Source organism: Triturus cristatus, chromosome 9, assembly GCF_964204655.1.
Source record: "Triturus cristatus chromosome 9, aTriCri1.1, whole genome shotgun sequence".
Classification (NCBI taxonomy): Eukaryota; Metazoa; Chordata; class Amphibia; order Caudata; family Salamandridae; genus Triturus; species Triturus cristatus.
The window spans coordinates 1,110,148,942-1,110,158,049 of NC_140592.1; positions in this window are offsets into that span (position 1 = coordinate 1,110,148,942).

Sequence of the window (9,108 nt, forward strand, 5' to 3'; positions counted from 1 at the left end):
TGACTATATAGTCTTGTGGCATGATCTCAGTGGGTGTATTGTGCTGCATCCGCCAGGGGTGGGTATGCATGTGTCATTTGTCATCACACACACATGTGGTGTGTCATGCAGTGGGGGAAGGACATCCATCCGCATGGGAGTGGGACACTGCTGTCAGTGATGTGTTGTTATGGCACTCTCAACATAGTCGCACGTTGGGGATGCGTTCATACACCCATGGAGTTGTGTTCATCTGAGGATGATGTACACACCCCCATGTCTCTGTCCACTGCTGGTATTCCTCTGCACCCACCCCCGTGTCTCTGTCCACTGCTGGGAGTGATAGGCACCCACCCCTCACATGTCTCTGTCCACTGCTGGGAGTGATAGGCACCCACCCCTCACATGTCTCTATCCACTGCTGGGAGTCCTCTGCACCCACCCCCATGGCTCTGTCCACTGCTGGGAGTGATAGGCACCCACCCCTCACATGTCTCTGTCCACTGCTGGGAGTGATAGGCACCCACCCCTCACATGTCTCTGTCCACTGCTGGGAGTCCTCTGCACCCACCCCCATGTCTCTGTCTACTGCTGGGAGTGATAGGCACCCACCCCTCACATGTCTCTGTCCACTGCTGGGAGTGATAGGCACCCACCCCCATGTCTCTGTCCACTGCTGGGAGTCCTCTGCACCCACCCCTCACATGTCTCTATCCACTGCTGGGAGTGATAGGCACCTATCCCTCACATGTCTCTGTCCACTGCTGGGAGTCCTCTGCACCCACCCCCATGTCTCTGTCCACTGCTGGGAGTCCTCTGCACCCACCCCCATGTCTCCGCCCACTGCTGGATGTGATAGGCACCCACCCCTCACATGTCTCTGTCCACTGCTGGGAGTGATAGGCACCCACCCCTCACATGTCTCTGTCCACTGCTGGGAGTCCTCTGCACCCACCCCCATGTCTCTGTCCACTGCTGGGAGTGATAGGCACCCACCCCTCACATGTCTCTGTCCACTGCTGGGAGTGATAGGCACCCACCCCCATGTCTCTGTCCACTGCTGGGAGTCCTCTGCACCCACCCCTCACATGTCTCTGTCCACTGCTGGGAGTGATAGGCACCTATCCCTCACATGTCTCTGTCCACTGCTGGGAGTCCTCTGCACCCACCCCCATGACTCTGTCCACTGCTGGGAGTCCTCTGCACCCACCCCCATGTCTCCGCCCACTGCTGGAAGTGATAGGCACCCACCCCTCACATGTCTCTGTCCACTGCTGGGAGTGATAGGCACCCACCCCTCACATGTCTCTGTCCACTGCTGGGAGTCCTCTGCACCCACCCCAATGTCTCTGTCCACTGCTGGGAGTGATAGGCACCCACCCCTCACATGTCTCTGTCCACTGCTGGGAGTGATAGGCACCCACCCCTCACATGTCTCTGTCCACTGCTGGGAGTCCTCTGCACCCACCCCCATGTCTCTGTCCACTGCTGGGAGTGATAGGCACCCACCCCTCACATGTCTCTGTCCCCTGCTGGGAGTGATAGGCACCCACCCCCATGTCTCTGTCCACTGCTGGGAGTCCTCTGCACCCACCCCTCAGATGTCTCTGTCCAGTGCTGGGAGTGATAGGCACCCACCCCTCACATGTCTCTGTCCACTGCTGGGAGTGATAGGCAACCACCCCTCACATGTCTCTGTCCACTGTTGGGAGTCCTCTGCACCCACCCCCATGTCTCTGTCCACTGCTGGGAGTGATAGGCACCCACCCCTCACATGTCTCTGTCCACTGCTGGGAGTGATAGGCACCCACCCCTCACATGTCTCTGTCCACTGCTGGGAGTGATGGGCACCCACCCCCATGTCTCTGTCCACTGCTGGGAGTCCTCTGCACCCACCCCCACGTCTCTGTCCACTGCTGGGAGTGATAGGCACCCACCCCTCACATGTCTCTGTCCACTGCTGGGAGTGATATGCACCCACCCCCATGTCTCTGTCCACTGCTGGGAGTCCTCTGCACCCACCCCTCACATGTCTCTGTCCACTGCTGGGAGTGATAGGAACCCACCCCTCACATGTCTCTGTCCACTGCTGGGAGTGATAGGCACCCACCCCTCACATGTCTCTGTCCACTGCTGGGAGTGATAGGCACCCACCCCTCACATGTCTCTGTCCACTGCTGGGAGTGATGGGCACCCACCCCATGTCTCTGTGCACTGCTGGGAGTCCTCTGCACCAACCCCCATGTCTCTGTCCACTGCTGGGAGTGATAGGCACCCACCCCTCACATGTCTCTGTCCACTGCTGGGAGTGATATGCACCCACCCTCTCACATCTCTCTGTCCACTGCTGGGAGTGATAGGCACCCACCCCTCACATGTCTCTGTCCACTGCTGGGAGTGATAGACACCCACCCCTCACATGTCTCTGCCCACTGCTGGGAATGATGGGCACCCACCTCCATGTCTCTGCCCACTACTGGGAGTCCTCTGCACCCACCCCCATGTCTCTGTCCACTGCTGGGAGTGATAGGCACCCACCCCTCACATGTCTTTGTCCACTGCTGGGAGTGATGGGCACCCACCCCCATGTCTCTGTCCACTGCTGGGAGTCCTCTGCACCCACCCCCATGTCTTTGTCCACTGCTGGGAGTGATAGGCACCCACCCCTCACATGTCTCTGTCTACTGCTGGGAGTCCTCTGCACCCACCCCCATGTCTCTGTCCACTGCTGGGAGTCCTCTGCACCCACCCCCATGCCTCTGCCCACTGCTGGGAGTGACAGGCACCCACCCCTCACATGTCTCTGTCCACTGCTGGGAGTGATAGGGACCCACCCCCATGTCTCTGTCCACTGCTGGGAGTCCTCTGCACCCACCCCTCACATGTCTCTGTCCACTGCTGGGAGTGATAGGCACCCACCCCTCACATGTCTCTGTCCAGTGCTGGGAGTGATAGGCACCCACCCCTCACATGTCTCTGTCCACTGCTGGGAGTGATAGACACCCACCCCTCACATGTCTCTGTCCACTGCTGGGAGTGATGGGCACCCACCCCCATGTCTCTGTCCACTACTGGGAGCCCTCTGCACCCACCCCCATGTCTCTGTCCACTGCTGGGAGTGATAGGCACCCACCCCTCACATGTCTCTGTCCACTGCTGGGAGTCCTCTGCACCCACCCCCATGTCTCTGTCCACTGCTGGGAGTCCTCTGCACCCACCCCTCACATGTCTCTGTCCACTGCTGAGAGTGATAGGCACCCACCCCTCACATGTTTATATCCACTGCTGGGAGTGATAGGCACCCACCCCTCACATGTCTCTGTCCACTGATGTGAATCCTAGGCAGACACCCACCCACCCGCCTGCACCCTTGGTGCAGTACACTGCTCTCCTGGGCATACACCCCCCCAATATACTGGTTAGATGCTGCACCAGGCCCTATGACAACATTCGTGGCGTGTGTACGCCTTGTATCACTAATGTACTGGTGCCCTAGGGGTACGCGTGATGCGGTCCATACCCACGCTCTGAGGGCGTGGGTACGGGCCGTACCCCTACGTTACCACAACAATGATGGTACGGCCCGTACCCACGCCCTCAGAGCGTGGGTACGGGTCATACCACGCGTACCCCTACGTCACCCCAACATTGGTGGGCCGTACCACCATTGTTGTGGTGACGTAGGGGTACGGCCTGTACCCACGCTCTGTGGGCATGGGTATGGGCCGTACCACCATTGTTGTGGTGACGTAGGGGTACGGCCCGTACCCACGCTCTGAGGGCGTGGGCACGGGCCGTACCACCATTGTTGTGGTGACTTAGGGGCACGGCCCGTACCCACGCTCTGAGGGCGTGGGTACAGGCCGTACCACCATTGTTGGGGTGACGTAGGGGTACGGCCCGTACCCACGCTCTGAGGGCTTGGGTATGGGCCGTACCACCATTGTTGGGGTGACGTAGGGGTACGCGTGGTACGACCCGTACCCACGCCCTCAGAGCGTGGGTACGGGCCATACCCCTACGTCACCACAACAATGGTGGTATGCCACGTGTACCCCTACATCACCCCAACAATGGTGGTACGGCCCGTACCCACGCCCTCAGAGCGTGGGTACGGGACGTACCACCATTGTTGTGGTGATGTAGGGGTACGCGTGCTATGGCCCGTACCCACGCTCTGACGGCATGGGTACAGGCCGTACCACCATTGTTGTGGTGACGGGACGTGTCCACGTCCACTTCCGTTGTGGCGGGACGCAGGGATTGGTGGACACGCCCCCGAAGTGACCAGACCCTGGAGGTACTGTATGTGCATGATATATGTGGTATAATTTGGGTAGGGGTTAAGTTTCATGCCCCTCGCCCCCCCCTTTGACCATGGGTGTTGTTCTGACCTTCTGCGGCGTCTGCGTCGGTTTCTGTGCACCAGGTCGTAGGCTAGGAGGGCCGGGATTACACGTAGGATGGGGTCCATGGCTGTCCGTCGCGTACAGGTGCTCCTTCTTCGCGTCGTCCTCAATTTCCCGGGAGTTTTTGGCTGCTGTAAAAAATGAGTACAAAAAGGGGTGGTGATGGACGGAGCATCAGAACCAATCAAACACTCACACCCAGTCATCAGATCTGAGTTTGATCCATCACCGTTCTTAAGCCCACTCTGCCACCCCAGTTCAGATATGGCCATATGCAAATCAGTCTGACCCTGTGCCTCATGGGAACAGTCCAGCCTGAACTGCCAAGCCATGCCTTCCCTGGACCGGAAACAAGCTTCCTAGGACCGGTTTCTGGCATTTCAGCCGTCTTCAGCCAGGCTTGCTTGAATCCAGTGGCAAAGTGAGCCTGCCAACTTATGCTCCGTCCATCACCACCCCCTTTTGTACCACTTTGTTCGCCATAAGTTGGCAGGGTATGCTCAGACGTTGAGTCCCTTGCTCACTTTGCCACTGGATTCAAGCAAGCCTGGCTGAAGACGGATGAAATGCCAGAAACTGGTCCTAGCTAGCTTGTTTCCGGTCCAGGGAAAGCATGGCTTGGCAGTTCGGGCTGGACTGTTCCCATGAGGCACAGGGTCAGACTGATTTGCATATGGCCATGTCTGAACTGGGGTGGCAGAGTGGGCTAAAGAACGGTGATGGATTAAACCCAGATCTCTTGACTGGGTGTGAGTGTTTGATTGGTTCTGATGCTCCGTCCATCACCACCCCCTTTTGTACCACTTTGTTCGCCATAAGTTGGCAGGGTATGCTCAGACGTTGAGTCCCTTGCTCACTTTGCCACTGGATTCAAGCAAGCCTGGCTGAAGACGGCTGAAATGCCAGAAACCGGTCCTAGCTAGCTTGTTTCCGGTCCAGGGAAGGCATGGCTTGGCAGTTCGGGCTGGACTGCTCCCATGAGGCACAGGGTCAGACTGATTTGCATATGGCCATGTCTGAACTGGGGTGGCAGAGTGGGCTAAAGAACGGTGATGGATTAAACCCAGATCTCTTGACTGGGTGTGAGTGTTTGATTGGTTCTGATGCTCCGTCCATCTCCACCCCCTTTTGTACCACTTTGTTCGCCATAAGTTGGCAGGGTATGCTCAGACGTTGAGTCCCTTGCTCACTTTGCCACTGGATTCAAGCAAGCCTGGCTGAAGACGGATGAAATGCCAGAAACTGGTCCTAGCTAGCTTGTTTCCGGTCCAGGGAAGGCATGGCTTGGCAGTTCGGGCTGGACTGTTCCCATGAGGCACAGGGTCAGACTGATTTGCATATGGCCATGTCTGAACTGGGGTGGCAGAGTGGGCTAAAGAACGGTGATGGATTAAACCCAGATCTCTTGACTGGGTGTGAGTGTTTGATTGGTTCTGATGCTCCGTCCATCACCACCCCCTTTTGTACCACTTTGTTCGCCATAAGTTGGCAGGGTATGCTCAGACGTTGAGTCCCTTGCTCACTTTGCCACTGGATTCACGCAAGCCTGGCTGAAGACGGCTGAAATGCCAGAAACCGGTCCTAGGAAGCTTGTTTCCGGTCCAGGGAAGGCATGGCTTGGCAGTTCGGGCTGGACTGTTCCCATGAGGCACAGGGTCAGACTGATTTGCATATGGCCATGTCTGAACAGGGGTGGCAGAGTGGGCTAAAGAACGGTGATGGATTAAACCCAGATCTCTTGACTGGGTGTGAGTGTTTGATTGGTTCTGATGCTCCGTCCATCACCACCCCCTTTTGTACCACTTTGTTCGCCATAAGTTGGCAGGGTATGCTCAGACGTTGAGTCCCTTGCTCACTTTGCCACTGGATTCAAGCAAGCCTGGCTGAAGACGGCTGAAATGCCAGAAACCGGTCCTAGGAAGCTTGTTTCCGGTCCAGGGAAGGCATGGCTTGGCAGTTCGGGCTGGACTGTTCCCATGAGGCACAGGGTCAGACTGATTTGCATATGGCCATGTCTGAACTGGGGTGGCAGAGTGGGCTAAAGAACGGTCATGGATTAAACCCAGATCTCTTGACTGGGTGTGAGTGTTTGATTGGTTCTGATGCTCCGTCCATCACCACCCCCTTTTGTACCACTTTGTTCGCCATAAGTTGGCAGGGTATGCTCAGACGTTGAGTCCCTTGCTCACTTTGCCACTGGATTCAAGCAAGCCTGGCTGAAGACGGCTGAAATGCCAGAAACCGGTCCTAGGAAGCTTGTTTCCGGTCCAGGGAAGGCATGGCTTGGCAGTTCGGGCTGGACTGTTCCCATGAGGCACAGGGTCAGACTGATTTGCATATGGCCATGTCTGAACTGGGGTGGCAGAGTGGGCTAAAGAACGGTGATGGATTAAACCCAGATCTCTTGACTGGGTGTGAGTGTTTGATTGGTTCTGATGCTTCGTCCATCACCACCCCCTTTTGTACCACATGCCGTAAAAAATGAGCCATGCGGAGTGACGTAGGCACGAATCGTACTTGCTGTTCCGTAAAACGCTGCCTGACTCCGTCCGGACGTCACGTACGCGATATCCCGGATCGGAATTGTGGGTATTTTTTAGCCACACGTAGTTTTGTACGAATCGTACGGAAATGGTATTTCTGTACGAATCGTACTTGCTGGTTTGTAAGGAGGATTTCCCGGGTACGAGTCGTACGGAGAATACACACCGTACGACCATTCGTACCCGGGTTTTACAGGATCGGAATCGGCACCTTAATATTGTTTATCTCTTTGTGTTGTGGTAGAGAGAAATGTTCCTATACTGTATAAAAAAGGCTAATCTACTTTTAGACCGTACCAAATAAATTTGTCCTGCCTTGACCAAGCAGTGCAAAATTTGAAAGTGAACTAAACATCTTAAATGTGTGTCAAATTTGGTGCACTGAGTGAGTTTAGGCAATCAGTGAGTAATCATATACATACTTCTCACTCATCAGTATACTCATATAGCTATTCTTCCCCTCACTGACTCATTGATCCATTCAACTAATCATCCATCTGCAACAAGATAAAATAAAAGAGTGAATGTGTGCGAAAAGCAAATCATGCTTCCACCTCAACTTGATGGGTGTATGTTTGCTTTGGCTTGCTTTATAACCAAGAAAGGAATCCTGTATTGCACAGAAACTGGCAACCATCAGTCCCACTACATAAAATTACAAGTATATACGGAATTACAGCTGTCAAAACAGTGCACAGCCCTTCTTGAAAGGGCCTAACAAGGTTTAACACGCTACAAATCTCAACTTCTAATGTTTTTCAGAGGGGGTAACCAACATCAAACTCTTGTCTACTATTGTAGTCTGGGTGATTCCATGTAACCAGTCAAACAATCCACATTGAAACAATTATTAGCATTAATAAACACCTTTCACAATAAATTGGTTAAGCCTACTATCTTTGTTATACGTTTTGGTATTAAACATATCAGACTTATAGTAGCTGTGATATTTTTTTCCAGAGAACAAATCAGGTCTATGCATATTATTGGCTTTCCACCATAACTTGCTCAGGCCTACGGCAACACAGTTGAAATTATAAATATGTACAAAATCAAAGTTGGTACTACAGTATTCAAACCCCCCCCCCCCCCCCCCCCAAGCGAATACACTAGGATTATCAAAGTACAAATCTTCTACCTGCAGGGTTTGTTGGAGGAGGAAACCAGAGGAGGAACCTAATACTAAATCCCTTGCCTATAACTGCAATCTATGGGAATCTATGAAGTGCAACATCTGTCTACAGGCTTTAATAGTGCAATAACAATCAACAATAAAAGGCCTACTGGTTTTAATACATGAATTCACAAAAAATATGTCAGGGTTAATAGGTTTGTGGCAAATTTCATAATGCAATGATTAGATTTGTGGCCACTAGTATAACTTTTCCCAGTTAATCAATCAAGATTACAGCCTTTACCATTTACTTTTTACCATATCCATTCCAGCCATACTGTGTTCATCCTAAATCAACTATCAGTGTACAGTTATAAAGTTACACATATGTTCAAAATTACAATAGGAAAAATATATAACATTTCATACAAAGGCATGAAAGGTATTCTCAGAGGTGCAGATCTTTCTTGCAGGGGATAAACAACATCAAAGCCCTTGCTTACTATGGCACTGTGGCAATCTGTGAGATTTCATTTAAGAAAATACCTGTCTACAACTTTAACACAGTGTAATGACAGTCTGCCATTAAAGGCCTGTTTGCTTTAACATATGCTTTTCACAATACATAATCCATTTTGTCTTTGTCATAGCTTTTCATAATAAACACATCAGGCACATAGCATTGCTCAATGACTTGTCACCGTACCCAACTCAGTCCTGCTGTATTGAGCATAAGCATTCCAACAAGACAAAGGTAGTCAAGGAATTCAATATGTGGTGGGAGACACAGCAACTCTCGCAGAAGTCGTAAAATTACAAATATAAACTAAATTACACATGGCAAAAAACTGAACAGCCCTTCCAAAAAGGGTGTAACAAGGATTCCCAAAGAGCAAATCTTTGTCACAGGTTGTAGCCAAAACCCTTGCCTATGGTTCTAGGATATTTCATTGTGAATTCTGTTGTAATTTATCCCTTTATTTTCCCTGCCTTCTATTTTCCATTGGACCCTTCCGACTCCCCCTCCCTTTCAGTGTTCTCACCCATTCCATAGAATGTATTG